The 15327-nt window shown below is 46.9% G+C and overlaps 1 non-coding gene and 1 pseudogene across 1 annotated transcript; both read right to left on the bottom strand.

The window, feature by feature from the left end:
* LOC119811488 overlaps nucleotides 1-14533 on the bottom strand; it is a 14958-nt pseudogene extending 425 nt beyond the window's left edge.
* LOC119813781 lies at nucleotides 7473-7581 on the bottom strand. The gene has a single exon (XR_005285241.1). It is a non-coding gene; the product is annotated as a U6 spliceosomal RNA (small nuclear RNA).
* Nucleotides 14534-15327: the final 794 nt, after the last annotated feature.

Raw genomic sequence — 15327 nt, 5'->3', positions numbered from 1 at the left:
TTTAATAGACAGGGTCTTGCAATGCAATTTTGGATGGCCTAGAATGCAGTAAAATTGGACTGGGCTTTCTCTGCCACTTGGGGGCTGTGATAATAGTCATACACCACCACTAGGCACCTTTGAGCCAGGGACATTTGAATGGCAATGCAGCATCTTCCCAACTGTCTGGAAGATCTAGGAGCAGAGGGTAGAGGGGTTGGGAATGTGTCCCTCGCCCTCCCCCAACCCGCTACCCGATCAGGACTGTTCAACCTGTATTGGATTCAGGGGTGTGGTTTAACAGAGAGAGAGAGAGGAGAGAGAGAGAGAGAGAGGAGAGAGAGAGAGAGAGAGAGAGACAGAGAGAACCCACTGAGATGTACAGGCAGAGGCTACACAGGTCAGCATTGTTCACAAAAACTATTCAAGGGATTGCTTGGGGAGAAGGGTCCCCAGGGACTGGGTAATCAGGGCCGTTTAATTGGGATCGGACAGGATTTTGTGTTTGGTCCCTTCTCAGAGGCAGATATTCCTCCTTCAATGAGTCGGACCTGGTTTCCAGAGAAGTTCATTCTTAGGGCAAGAGAGATGGCTTAGTGCGGAGAGCGCTTGGCATGCAAGCATGAGGGTCCGAGTTTGGATTCCCCAGCACATGGCATGGTCCTAGCTCGCTTTTTATCGCTGTGACAAACACTGTGACCCAAAGCAGCCTGGGGAGGTAAGGGTTTGTTTGGCTCTCACTTCCAGGTAATTGTCATAATGGGAAGTCAGGGCAGGAGCCTGGAGGCAGGAAATGAAGCAGAGGTCACAGAGGAAGCTGCTTACAGGACTTCCTAGTTTGCTTTCTGGTACAAACCAGGACCACCCACATCGGGTTGGGCCCTCCCACATTAATCAGTAACCGGGGAAAATAGTCCCATCCACTTGCCTACTAACCAACCTGATGGAGGCAATTTCTCAATTGAGGTGCCCTCTTCCCAGATGACTATAGTTTGTGTTAAGCTGATAAAAACTAACCAGCACACACGTAAATGCCTGGTGAGCGTAGCAGCTGACTGTAATTTCAGTACTTAGAGGTTGGAGACAGGGGATCCCCAGGGTCAGACTTGCTGAATCGGTGTGCTCTGGGTTCCACTGAGAGACATTGCTTCAATATAAGGTGGAGAGTGACCAAGATCTGATGACTACCATTAACCTCCACATGCCCGTGCACTGACATGCACATGTGGGAGCATGCATCCACACTGTGCATGTGCACACACATGCATGAACATCTCTCTCTCTCTCTCTCTCTCCCTCTCTCTCTCTCTCTCTCTCTCTCTCTCTCTCTGTGTGTGTGTGTGTGTGTCTGTCTGTCTCTGTCTCTCTGTCTCTGTCTCTCTCTCTCTCACACACACACACCCCTACCTATTGCACTAGAAATCTGCTGTGCAGCACAGAGAAGTTAAAACACTTTATTGTGCACTCAAGTTGGACCATCTCGCATGTTAAGTGTCCCTCCTGTAAAACAAAGCGGAGAAAGCACCTAAGTGAAAGGGTGCAGGGAGACTTGGCGGTCCTGGTCTCGACTGTGATCTGAGTGCGGGTTGTGCACAGAACCTATCAAGTCGCGCCGCCTTTTGTGCACCCATTATACCTCAATAAAACTGTTGTTGTTGTTTTTTCTGCCAGACAGTGGTGCTGCACACCTTTGATCCCAGCACCTAGGAGGCAGAGGCTGGTAGATCTCTGAGTTTGAGGCCAGTCTAGTCTCCAGAGCAAGTTCCAGGACAGCCAAGACGACACAGAGAAACCTTGTCTCGAAAAAATAAACAACAAAAAGTTTTAATTTCTTTCTTTCTTTTTTTTTTTAATTTTAAGAGTTATTTAACTTTATTCCATGTGTATGGGTGTTTTGCCTGCATGTATGTCTGTGCACCGTGAGTATTCCTGGTGCCCTCAGGGGCTTGAAGAAGGTGTCAGATCCCCTCAAACTGGAGTTACATCATGTGGGTACTGGCAACCAATCCCTGGTCCACTGGAAGAGCAACCAACACTCTTATCCACAGAGCCATCTCTCCAGGCCCCTCCCTTTCATTTTAGAGGGTGCTGGTGATGGAATTCAGCATGGCAAGGAAGGCGCAGCAGAGTTGCTGGTGGCCACACCCCTCACATGGTGACTGACCAGGAAGCCACGAAGGCTCCTGCAGGAAGTGGAGTCAGGTTATAGCCCTCAAGCCTGTCACCTAGCTTGCCACTTCCTCCAGCCTTCACAGCCTGAAAGGTCAACAACAGCCCCAAACAGGGCAGCCCTCTGGTTCAAACATTTGACCTGGTTGGGAGTATTTCATATTCAAATCACAGCAGCCTCCCAGGGCCACTCCCTTCAGTTAGGCCCCAATTCCCAGGCCCACTGCTTCCCAATAGGCTGATTAAGATCCCATCGGTAAATTTTACCACTGATGAGGTCAGAGCCTCATGTTCCAATCACTTCCCCCAAATCCCCTTCTCTGCACATTGCTTCATGAATTCATACTCCAGATGCACACTGTAGCTTCAATCTCCATCTCCATCACTGACTGAGGACCGACCTTGGTAGGCTAGATTCTATGTCTGCTCAGCCACTTTCAATCTTCAGCACCAAGGAGGGAGGTGGGATGGTGAAGCAGCAGTTTAGGCCCTGGGACTAAGTGCTTGCCTAGCATGTGGGAGGCTCTACTAAGTTAGATTCCCCAGTAGAAACCGTCTAACGAGAGAGAGAGAGAGAGAGAGAGAGAGAGAGAGAGAGAGAGAGAGAGACAGAGAGAGACAGAGAGAGACAGAGAGAGGAGGTGGAGAAGCCAGCTTGGGTTTGAAGAGGGTAGGTCACTTAGAGTCATCCAGGGGATTTGAACCTAGATCTGTAGTATTCAATGAATTGAGCTCTAACCACCAGAATAAGAAGGGACAGAACCCTGTGGTCCTGTGGAGGATAGAGGAGCTCCAAGTGTTGGTGAAGAAGCAAGTCAGGTTGCAGAGCATCGTGGCACTAAGGACAGCCAGCAAGGGCTGCTGTTTCTAGCCTCCCAAGGAGGATTGTAAACCGGGGTGGAAAGGGCAGAGCAATGGTAAGAGGAGCTGGAGACCTCTCCGTCCTGCTGCCTCCAGCTCACCCTGTCACCGGCTTGCCCGCCCACCCGCCCGATGTCTAAATAAGGTCGAGGCTCACTGTAGCAGCTAAAAATAAACTCTACTCCCTGTCCTGCCTGGCGACCTCCCCAGCCCACAGAGCTCACGGTGGTGGTAGTGTTAATTCCAAATATGCAAGGAGAAAGACCAATTCCACGATTAACCAATTAAAGCAGGCCTTATTTTAGAGGTGCACCCCAAGTCGGGATTTGAGGGAGCAGTCCCCGGGGCCCTTTCTAGGGAAGAGCCACAAGGTTAGTAGAAAACAGCTGTAAGCGTGTTTACAGGGGCTGTCAGAAAAATACGACGAAAAAGAATGAAAGCAAAACTATACATCATGGGGTAGGTGGTCAAGGGTGTAGATCAAGGTATCCTGAAACTATTTTGTAAGACAAAGCATAGCCATGCATCAAGGGGTCACAAGTTCGGTGTAGGGTTAAAACTATGTTTGCTTGGTTTTGGTTTTTTGAGACTGGATTTCTTAGTGTAGCCCTGGTTGTCCTGGAACTTGCCTCTGTAGACCTGGCTGGCCTCCAACTCACCTGCCTGTGCCTCCTGAGCGCAGGGATTCAAGGCGTGCACCATCACCGCCCGGTTTAAAAACATGTTTTGTGTGGTACACCAGGTTTAGGGAACAGAAACTTATTCTTAGCTAGAACTAGAAACAACAATGTGGTTCCTGCTCGGGTTTCACAGTGGGACTGGCTTTCTGAAGCCCGTCTTTGCAGGAGCTGTAGAGCCAGGCAGGCCTTCTTGCCGACTGCAGACACCAGAGGACCAGGACCCATAGGCAGGAGCCGAGGGTCATTTCCCAAACCTGAGTAAGCATCTGTTTCCCTCACTGAGATTTTTAGGGGCCGTCTGTCCTACGGATCTTTTTCAGTTCATGAAGTCTTTCATAAAGATTGCAATTAGCTGCTCACCCTGAAGTTCGGAGAAGTGCAAGTGAGAGTCCGGATTTCCTCCTTAGTCTTCAATAATCAATCACCTTTGGCTAGTCTGCGTCTGCAGAGAAGGCACGAATTGGGCCGCGGCCGCCCCCTGCTGGAAAATAGCGTGCACTGCAGGTGACTGAATCCCCGCAGCTGAGGTCAACAGTGGACGCGCTGCTGCTTCTGGGGCACTGCCTGTTGTGCAATCTCAGACTGGATGCCCTGGTACTGTCCTACCCGAGAAATGCGTGCGGAATGAATGGATGAGATGGGCGGTATAGTGCTCTGGAAATTGTAGAGGGCTCTCAAAGGGTTTGTGACTACAGATTGGTAAACTGATATAGTATTTGAACCCAGCCCTCAAGGCATAAGAAGGGACTTTTAATGCTCAGTCCAGCTTTTCATAAAAATAGCAGGGCATGGGTCTGGAAAGACTTCTCAGTAGGTAAGAATGAGAACTGAAAAATGGGCAAAATGGTAGCTGCTGCCCAGAGGCATGTGTACCCCTGTACTCCCACACCTACACATGTACGCACACTCGCGCTCACTCATGTGCTTGTGACACACGCACACGCACGCACGCACGCATGCACAGAGTCTCTGACCCTGGTAGAACCCACCAGGAAGGCAGAGTGGAAGAAATGCTCGGACACCACCTCTCTTCTTGGGCAACTTGTCAGAGCTAGATTGCTGACCTGATTTAACAATACTGAACTAGACCACTTCGGAGGCATCTCAGAATCCATTCCCTCACCAGACAGAGAACCTGGAAGAACTGGGATCGTCTCCTGTTGAAGTTAGCAGAGGGGGAAGGGAGAGTTTCTGGGTGGCTTCCTTTAGAAAGAAATAGTGATTTGACCAAGAATGGTAAAGTTGGTCTAACCATGACGCCTGCTACTACAGGGACAGAATACAGAATACATAAAAGTCACAGCCTACACTCCCATATCGAAAGATGATAATAGTCATGGAGTTCAGTGGGTAGAGGGCCAGCACAGCATGCCTGGGGGGCCCGGGCTTGATCCCAAGCCATGCCTAAAACAAGGAGCAGGAGGCTGGGTGGTGGTGGCGCACGCCTTTAATCCCAGCACTCGGGAGGCAGAGGCAGGCGGATCTCTGTGAGTTCAAGGCCAGCCTGGTCTACAGACCGAGTTCCAGGACAGGCTCCAAAGCTACAGAGAAACCCTGTCTCAAAAAACCAAAAAAAAAAAAAGAAAAAGAAAAAGAAAAAGTAACTCCCTTAATGGACTTGGGCCACTGGATCCTCTATCTTTTCGTGGTGTGACCACATTGAAGAAATTTGCTTTTCACGGTTGCTCTTAATTGGTGAGGCAGGTGGCAGAGTCTAGGGAGTCGGGACTGCTAAAGTTAAGTTTTTGCACTAAAAACACCAGGTGAAAGACCCTGTCTCAAGGCTGATGAGGCAGTGACCGCGAGCACCCGCTGTGTGTCTAGAGGACCCAAGTCCAGTTCTCAGCACCTGCACTGTGAGGCTCACAGCGGCTGTAACTCCAGTTCCAGGGGACTAGACAACCTCTTCTGCCTACAGATGGTGCTCCCCACCCATCTGCGGAGATTAAAAATAAGTCTTAAACCAAAAATCACAGAAAAGGGCCAAGTGTGGGTTGTAGCTCAGCTAGCAAGTGAGGCCTGTGTTCAATCTCTGGTACCCAAACCCCTCATCCTCTATAAAATGGTCCTGGGACAACTGTCCTTTGCTTTGGCTGGGGTAAAGAGTGGAGAGTAGTCCAGCCAGAAAGGGTTGTGACTGAAGAAAGAACGGAACCACCAAACTGGAACGTCAACAGGACCTTGCTCTGGCCTCTCTTCGGTCTACAGAAAGAATCCAGAGGAAACCCATGGCACAGAGTAGTGTGGAAGGACACATAGTTTATTACGGCAGAGCCAGGCACCCTCGAGGGCTGAGAGCGGACGGTGGATGGCACCAGACAGCACCACGAGACCACTGTCACTGCAGTTTTGGGGACAGGTATTCTGAGGGGTGTTTTTCTCTTTCGGTGATTGACAGGCCCATTTGAATTAACCCTCAAGGGAGGGGACAATGGTGTGTCTTTTTTGTTTGTTTGTTTTAAAAACAGGGTTTCTTCGTATAACAGCCCTGGCTGTCCTGAAACTCACTGTATAGGCCAGGCTGGCCTTGAACTCACAGAGATCCGCCTGCCTCTGCCTCCTGAGTGCTGGGATTAAAGGTGTGCACCACCACCACCCAGCACTATATCCTTATTCTTTACCAGAGAGGTTTGGTTAGATAGTAATCTTTGGAGGCAGTTTAGAACATGCCTCTACCAAGAGCCAGAGATAGGACCTAAATCCCACTATTTTGGCCAGCAATCCAAATTTTGTAGTTTGGCTCTTGGCTTTATATGCCCCTGTTTATGAGGGGAGGGCTACAGCCTCATGACCTTCACGCCAGACTTACCTGCCTAGCTACTTATCAGTGATTATAACCAGATGCTGGGCTTTCGTTTCCTGGCCACTCGGTCCCGAGACATCACACAGAAACATATTTATTACAAACTGTTTGACCAATTAGCTTAGGCTTGTTATTAACTAACTCTTACAACTTAAATTAACCCATTTCTAATACTCTGTATTTTACCACAAAGCTTGTGGCTTGTTACTTCACATCTTGCTTCCCCTCTGGCTGCTGGCATCTCTCCAATTCTGCTTTCTTTTTCCCTTTATCTTTTTTTGGACTTCCCTTCAGCTATACTCTGCCCTTCCATAGACCAAAGCAGCTTCTTTATTAACCAATGCTAATAAAACATATTCACAGCATAGAGAAGGGCACCCCACATCATCTCCCCTTTCTGTCTAATTGAAAAGGAAGGATTTAACTTTGACATTTTAAAATTACATATAAAAAATGGTTATCAAGCAAGAATTAAGTTACAATATTTAATTTATTGGTATTTGACAAATTACTCTGTCACCTATCCTATCTTTGTGAGTCTGAAGTTTCATATCTAATTTATCTTTTATCATAACTAAGGAAAGTTATAATTATAACTATTTAGTCTTTAACTCCATCAGAGACTCCAGAAGGATATAATATTACCTAAGTAAACAGGAAGTGCATTGTAAGCAACTTCCAAAGTTCTAGAAATGACAGAGACATCTGGCTGCCTGGACAGTCACCCAAAGTTTTTTGTAACATTGGGGCATCCATCTTTGGCAGATTTCTCAGTGAAGCAGGAACCCTGAAGGACTGCTCCCCTACCCCGAGACAGAGATTCACTATAGCTATCGAGCCTGTCCTGGAATTAGCTCTTGTAGACCAGGCTGGCCTTGAACTCACAGATTCACATGCCTCTGCCTCCCGAGTGCTGGGATTAAATTTAGACACGTGCCATCACCACCTGGCTATGACTATTAATTTGTATTTCTTTTTTTCCCCCTATGGAACGCTTCATTAATGTGTATGTCATCCTGGCGCAGGGGGGCCATGCTAATCTTTTCTGTATCGTTCCAATTTTAGTATATGTGCTGCTGAAGCGAGCACTAATTTGTATTTCTTAACTATACATTGGATTTTGGAATGAGCTGTATAAATATAATGCCTTATACAAGAGCAGGAATATACATAATATAACAAAATTGACCTTAAATTTGTATCAGTAAACAAACATTCATACCAATGTAAAGTTTTTATTTCCATGTCAAGTGATAGATTGAGATGGGGACACTCTGAAAGGTCTACTCAGATATCAGTGCTCTCTCTCTCTCTCTCTCTCTCTCTCTCTCTCTCTGTGTGTGTGTGTGTGTGTGTGTGTGTGTATGAGTGTGTCATTCTGTCCTCCCCATGTGGGGAAAGACCTATTCCGGAATGAGGGTCTTATGATCCACTGTCAAATAAGGCAGGTCGGAGACCTGGGTGTGCTGAGCTGCTCTGTTGGAAGGCAGAGGAAAGGACAGTTGCATTCCTAGGTTTTATGGTTGGCTTTGGGGGAGATGGGTTCTGGCTTCTAGGGTTTGCCTTGGGTAGGAGACTATTCTAGGCTACGTGGCTTGGATTTGAGCAAGGTGCTGAGCAGAAGAAGGGCAGGAGAGGAGTCAGGCAGATCTGGAGGTCTTTCAGTGTTCTTCAGCTAAAAGTGCCCAGCACACAACATGCCCATACCTTGGGTAATATTTCCTGAGCCTCAACACTACTGAAACTGTGGTGTTGAGTATTGGCTGGTGACACTGGCTCATGGTGGGGGTATTTATATATTACTTGTTTTTTTTTTTTTTTTTTTTTGAGATACGATCTTATGTAGCCCAGGTTGGCCTCAATCTCAGTGTAGTCAAGGATGTCCTGAACTTACTCCCATCTTCCTGCTTCCACCTCCTACTTGCTGGGATCACAGGTGTGAGCCACAGGGCTGGGCCTAGGGAAGCTGTGTGATTTGTTTTAATGCAAATTATTGGGCTCCATTCAGATTGCTGAATGGCTTGCTGCATTTTTCCCTCATTGCATCTTAGATAAGGTTTTTGATTCAAACAGGCTGAAACAAATTTTTTTTTGTTTTTGTTTTTTGAGACAGGGTTTCTCTGTAGTTTTGGAGCCTGTCCTGGAACTAGCTCTAGTAGACCAGGCTGGCCTCGAACTCACAGAGATCCTCCTGCCTCTGCCTCCCAAATGCTGGGATTAAAGGCGTGCGCCACCACCTACTGGCATTATAGTTACATTTGAGGGAAGCAGATTTAAGCCAAGCGCCAGTGCCGCGGGACTCACCTAACATTCAGGAAGCGGTTTCAGTTCAAATGTAGTATCATCCCGCATGCCCACCAGGAGCAAGTTTCAAAATGTTCAGCGTCTTACAGTTAGCAGAGTAATACCAGGGACGTTTCTGGACTTGATGGTACCATTATCTTCCTGAGAGATGCTGCAGCGCCCTCTGTGCTGGCCACGGCATTGGTTTCTCACTTTATCCTTGCCAGCTCTTGTTCTCTGAGAGGCACAGACTTTTTGACATCACTCCAAGCTTTAAGTTTCTTAAGCAGCTGAACACCTTCGTGTTATCTTATCTTCAACCTTCACCCTTATCTTCAACTACCGAGGACATTTATAAGTGTCAAACCTGGTAAGGCTGTTACATCATTTTTGGTTCTGTTCCTTTTCTGCGGTGCCAACAAACATACAGCCTACCCGGCACATACTTCCACAGGTACCTTGGCCAGAACTGTGCATCCCACCGCCTGGAACTCTGGGAATTTGAGTCACAGTTCTGCCAGCCCCCCAGGACTCCGCACTGGTCTGATGACCTGCTAATTCACTGCCACATAGGGCTGCCTGTTGTTTTTCCTCAAGTTGGTATGAACAAAGTTCACAGTATCCAATCCAAAGGTCTGGGAGTTTTTTGGGTTTTTTTTGGTTTTGGTTTTTTTCAAAACAGGGTTTCTCTGTGTTACAATCCTGGAACTAGTTCTTGTAGACCAGGTCTGCCTCAAACTCACAGAGATCTGCCTGTCTCTGCCTCCTGAATGCTGGGATTAAAGGCGTGTGTCACCCCCACCCCTGCCTAGACTGGGAGTTTAGAACAAAGTGACATTTTTTCCAGATGACTCCTCCTTTTCAGAGTGATGTGAGGGCAGGGGTATAAGACATGGCAGGGAGAGGAGAAGGCCATAATCCTGCTTTTTGGTTTTGGTTTTCTTTTATGTTTTTAGAGACAGGTGTGTGTGTGTGTGTGTGTGTGTGTGTGTGTGTGTGTGTGTGTGTGTATGTGTGTGTGTAGCCCTGGCTATCCTGGAACTCACTCTGGCTATCCTTGAACTCACAGAGATCCACCTGCCTCTGCCTCCCGAGTGCTGGGATTAAAGGTGAGCGCCACTACCGCCAGGCTGGCTCACTGAGTTTCTGATGAGTCCGTGGGTGCTCTGCATGCACTTTTAGTTCTATAGAACAGTGGGCTATAAGGATAGGAAGCTACTGGAACCTTCTAGGGAATTAGAAAAGGTGTCAAGACGTGGTTGGTTGCCACCCCAGGGCACTGGGGCTCCCCAGGTGATGCTAGGGTATAACCCAAAGTGAGTATGACAGTGTCAGAGAAGGTGCTAGTGAGATGGGACTCTGAATCAAAGCCATGTCCCATGGCACAGGCACTTCCTACCATGGCTGCTGAGACTGAGGGGCATTGTTCCCAAGACTCCTTCCCTACCCTGTCTGGCCAGCCCAACCAGTCCCAAAACTGTCCCCAGAGGCACTGTCAGGCCTCCAGTCACTCTCAGGATGCAGGCTATCCTTTGAGATGAAGAAGATTTTGTTCTTCTATTTGCTTTGTGATTTCTCCCCCCCCCCCCACCAAGTGTGGCTGAGCTGTGACGCCAGAATCTTGGGCCCTGCTGCTGAGTGACCCTGGGAAAGCCTATCCTGTTTCAGAGTCTCTGTTTCTTTTTCTCTAAAACTAGGTAATTAACAGATATCCCACTGAGATAAATCCTAGTAGTCCCTCCCTGAAACCCAGGGCTTACTCATGCCATGTAAGCCCTCTATTCACCTCTCTTCTAGTGTTTAACACACACTTACATACACACACTCACATACACAGGCATACACACACAAATAAATGAGTGAGCTGGGCGGTGGTGGCACACGCCTTTAATCCCAGCACTCAGGAGGCAGAGGCAGGCGGATCTCTGTGAGTTCGAGACCAGCCTGGTCTACAAGAGCTAGTTTCAGGACAGGCTCCAAAGCTACAGAGAAACCCTGTCTCGAAAAACCAATAAACAAACAAACAAACAAACAAATAAATAAATGAGTGGATAAATGTAACGGGAACTTTGGAAACAAAGTAACAAAAATGATTAGGTGGCTGAGTACGGTAACTTGGGTCTGTAATCCAGTACTTGAGAGGCCGAGACAGGAAGATTGCTTCCTGTTCTAGGTCAGCTTGGACTATGTTTTGAATTCTAGGCTAGCTCGAATTATATAGTGAGACCATGCCTTTCATGGTGGTAGCACATACCTTTAATCCCAGTACTTGGGAGGCAGAGGCAGGTGGATCTCTGTGAGTTCAAGGCCAGCCTGGTCTACGTGGTGAGTTCCGGGACAGCCAGAACTACAGGGTAAGACCCTGTCTTAAAATACAAAGAGGAGGAAGAGGAGGAGGGGGGAGGAGGAGGAGGAGGAAGAGGAGGAGGAGGAGGAGGAGGAGGAAAAGAAGAAGAAGAAGAAGAAGAAGAAGAAGAAGAAGAAGAAGAAGAAGAAGAAGAAGAAGAAGAAGAAGAACAAGAAGAAGAACAAGAAGAAGAACAAGAAGAAGAAGAAGAAAGCAGCAGGGGTGGAGTAGCAAGATGGTTCAGTGGTTAGAAGCGCTTGCTGCTAATCTGACAAGAGTTTGGTTCCCGAGACCCACCTGGTCTCTCACAAGTTCTTCTCAGACCTCTGTATGTGTGCACAAAGAGCCCTGACCCCCTGCCAATAAATAAAGGCGAGGTGGGAGGAGAGTTGGGGAAACATCCTTTGGATTTTCACAGTTGCAAGAAGGTAAGTATAATCAACATTGTTCAAAAAGAAAATAAAATCCTAAAACAACAACAAAACAAAAGACAAAGCGGGAGAGATGTCTCAGTGGTTAAAGGCACTGGCTGTTCTTGCAGAGGACCAGAGGACCTCGGTTTGGTTTTCAGCATCCGTATGGTTGGCTTGCAGGCGTCTGTAATGCCAGTTTCAAGGGATCCAGTGTCATCTCCTGAACGGGCACCTTGTGTACATATAGACACATAGGCAAACACTTGTATACATAAATAAAAAAGAAAACAGATGATAGTAACACTTTATTTCCCTGACTTTGTTTAAAGTCCAGACCCTCACCACAGACAGAAGAGTTGTGTCTTGGAAAAGGACCCCATTATCTCAGGCCTGTAACTCACTGTGTAGCCCAGGCTGGTTTCACATTCCTGGCAATCTACCTCAGCCTCTGGAGTGCTGGGATTATAAAAGTACACCAACACATGACTTAGAGATAAGAGCTGTTTTCTAACCTTGAAAGATTAAGTACAACTGGTGAATGAAAATAAAGAAGCTGGGCGGCGTGGTGGTGCCTGCTCTTGATCCCAACACTTGAAAAGACAAAGATAGGCGGACTTTTGTGAGTTCGAGGCCTGCCTGGTCTACATAGAAAGTTTGAGGCCAGCTAGAGTTACATAGTGAGATTGTTTCAGAAAAGCAAAAGACCAGACCAAAACAAAACCCCCCAAAAGAAGTAAAGTTTTGGGGAACTGGAGGCAGGAGGTTCAAGAGTGCTGGGGTTATTATAGGAATGCCGTTAATCTCATGAATGGAGACTAAGACCACTACCACAGTTTAAAGCCAAATTTGAAGCAAGTTTTAGTTAAATACTGGTCAGGTGGATGGGCTCTGGCCAGATCCATACCCAGGTTCCCCGGAAATGACTCCAATCAAGTTTTGCAAGGGCTTAAGGAGGAAAACCCATAAGTCACTTCATTTCCCATCAGGTCCTTCAGGGGCAGGCATACATCCTGATACACCTCCAGCCTATATCGGATCTGGGGCAAATGTATATCCTGACGTATTTTCTGCAAACCTCCTGTCAACTTGTGATCAAGCACTTCTGCTGTAGATGGGTCAAATAAACTTGTTTATGGAAGAGAAAAACAACACGTGACTTGCTATCTCCCATAAACAATGACCTGCAACATTTCAGGAACTATTTGTCCTTGGGCAAGGGGCTAGCAGGTCAGAGGCCTCTTTGTTTCGGGATCTCTAAGGCACAGTAATTAAAACTCTCTCAGTGCACCACCACACCCAGCATATACATTTGTCTTTTCCTTTTTCGAGGGGCTATGGGTTGAACCTAGGACTTCAGGATCAACCTATAGCCTACATCCCCATCTCCATATTTTATGTTTGTTTGTTTTGTGGTACTGAGGATCAAACCTAGGTTTTCAGGCACGCTAGGCAAGTGTTCTACCATTAGGCTACACTCCCCAGTTCTTGTGCCTGCTAGTGAGTAAGTCCCGCGTCTTGAAATGTAGATATCTGGATTCTGGCCTTCAGTGACACACTGCGCACAGCTTCTGTGTAGCCCTGGCTGGAAACCATGGCCTGATTGTCGGGACACCGGCTTTCAGATCTTCTTTTCTCTCAGTGTTTCCCATTTTTTTTCCCAAGAAAAGGCAAAGTCGTCCTCCTCCTGAGAAACTTCTCTAAATCAGGAAGGCAAGCGTCCCCATTTTGAGTTGCTTTAATGGGAGCTTTTGTCAGTGGGGACGCTTCCTGTTTATTTCTTTGCTTGCTAGTGCTCGTCACTAAGACTCCAGGCTTGATGATGATGGGATGTTGATCTTGTCCAACTGTCGAATCTGTCAGTGAATAGATAGTTTACCACTGATTCCTCTTCCTTATTTATGTATTTATTTGAATCAAGGTCTCCTCCATTCCAAGCTGGCCTAGAATTTCACAAGGAGCTGAGGTTGACCGTAAACGTCTGTTCCCCCTGCTTCTACTTCACAAGTGCTGGGATTACAGGCAAACACCACCGTGCTTGATTTACCTGGTGCTAGGGTGGAACACAGAGCCTTGGGCATACAATGCAAACCCTCTCCCAAATGGGCTACGCCTTCCCCTCCATCCTTAGGATTTAAAATAAATGAGAAAATTGAAGTCAGTAGTAGGTGGCAGGGTCAGAGTGCAGGCCTGGTCAACAAGCCTCTGTCACATCTCTCCTTCCCTCTCCTTGTGTAGAACTTTAAGACAATTCTGAAGCCATTTCTGACAACTCTCAGTACTTCCCCTCCTCCCCTGGGAACCAAGGACATAACAGCTATGCATGCACATACTGACATGTTGGGAACTTTTTATCTCCCTGAATAGGGGCAAGATAACCTTTAGGTGTTGACTCAGTTACTGATGTTTTGACTTAGTCCCTGGGAAGGGGCAAAGTGACCCTCAGAAGTTTCCCTTTACCTCATCTGATCTAGCAACCACTCTCCAGCCAATTATTGGTAATAGCCTTTTTGAATAAGCCAATCATAATAGTTAAAGAACAACCCCCAGACACCCCTTCCTCCTGTGGGTTTTCCCTTTAAAAATAGCCTGTACCAGACATTCAGGGTCTTCTAGCCTCCCGACTGCTGGAAGACCCTGTCATGACAGAATTAATAAAATCCTCATGTTTTCACATCAGCTGTGATATGAGAGATGGTCTCTTGGAGCGACTCCTCCTCCTCGGTGATTGGACACTAGGGTCCAACACTTGGTTGTGTCTGCCTGCGGGGTTCTAGAATTTCCTTCAAGACCATTCATGAGGAAGGTAACAGCTACACAAATCTGAAGGAATGTTCTTCTACAGGCAACTATATGGATGAATGAATGGTACCCAAGGGAAGTTGCCTATTTCATGTGATGCTCCAGCATGTCCAAAGGCAAGGCCACATGGGCAACCCTTGCAACCAGTGGGGTCAGCCCCAGTAGAAAGGACCTCCCCTTTCACTCTGCTATATAGCATTGGGCAAAGAGTCTTTCCTCGCTGAGCCTGTGCTTGCATTTGTGTGTGATGAAGCAGAGTTTATTATGAGAGAACCATTGGGTCAAGTATGCAGCCTGTTTAATCTTGATGAACCAATGTCATTTTCTTAATTATACAAAATGTATTTCAATATGAACAAAGGGGAAACTAGATCAGGCCTATTTTTGCAACTTTAAAAAAATAAATTAAAATTTAACCCAAAGTTAAGTTTACTTTTATATTATTATTACTTATTTTTGAGACAGGGTTTCTCTGTGTAGCCTTTGCTGTCCTGCAACTGCTCTGTAGACCAGGCTGGACTTGAATTCACAGAGATCTGCCTGCCTTTGCCTCCTGAGCGCTGGGATTAAAGGAGTGTACCGCCACTGCTTATAGACAACAAACATTTATTGTTTCAGGTGAGAACAGCTTATTGGGTTAAGGTGTTTGCTGCCAAGCCTGCCCATCTGAATTTGATATCCGGGACCCACAGGGTTTAAGGAAAGAACCAACTCCCTCAAGAGATTGTCCCCAGACTCCCATATAAGTGAACAAAAGGAATAAAACAAAACTAACTTAAAAGACACTTTAAAAGTTGACTTTTCTAATGGCGGCCTTCGAGGACTGCTTATAGCTTTCCAAGGCTTACAGTTTTCAGAGAAAAGGTGAGAGCCACTGAATAAGGGGAGAGAGGTGACTTGAACCTTCGGTTTATCTGTGACTCTGAGAAGTTCAAAAGGTACCTCAGGCTGAAGACAGATCCCACTGATTTATTTCCTACAAAAGAAAGATAG

The sequence above is a fragment of the Arvicola amphibius genome, chromosome 4, assembly GCF_903992535.2.
Source record: "Arvicola amphibius chromosome 4, mArvAmp1.2, whole genome shotgun sequence".
NCBI classification, from domain to species: Eukaryota; Metazoa; Chordata; class Mammalia; order Rodentia; family Cricetidae; genus Arvicola; species Arvicola amphibius.
Note: the sequence above shows the minus strand (reverse complement) of the source record. Positions and strands in the feature narration are given on the sequence as shown.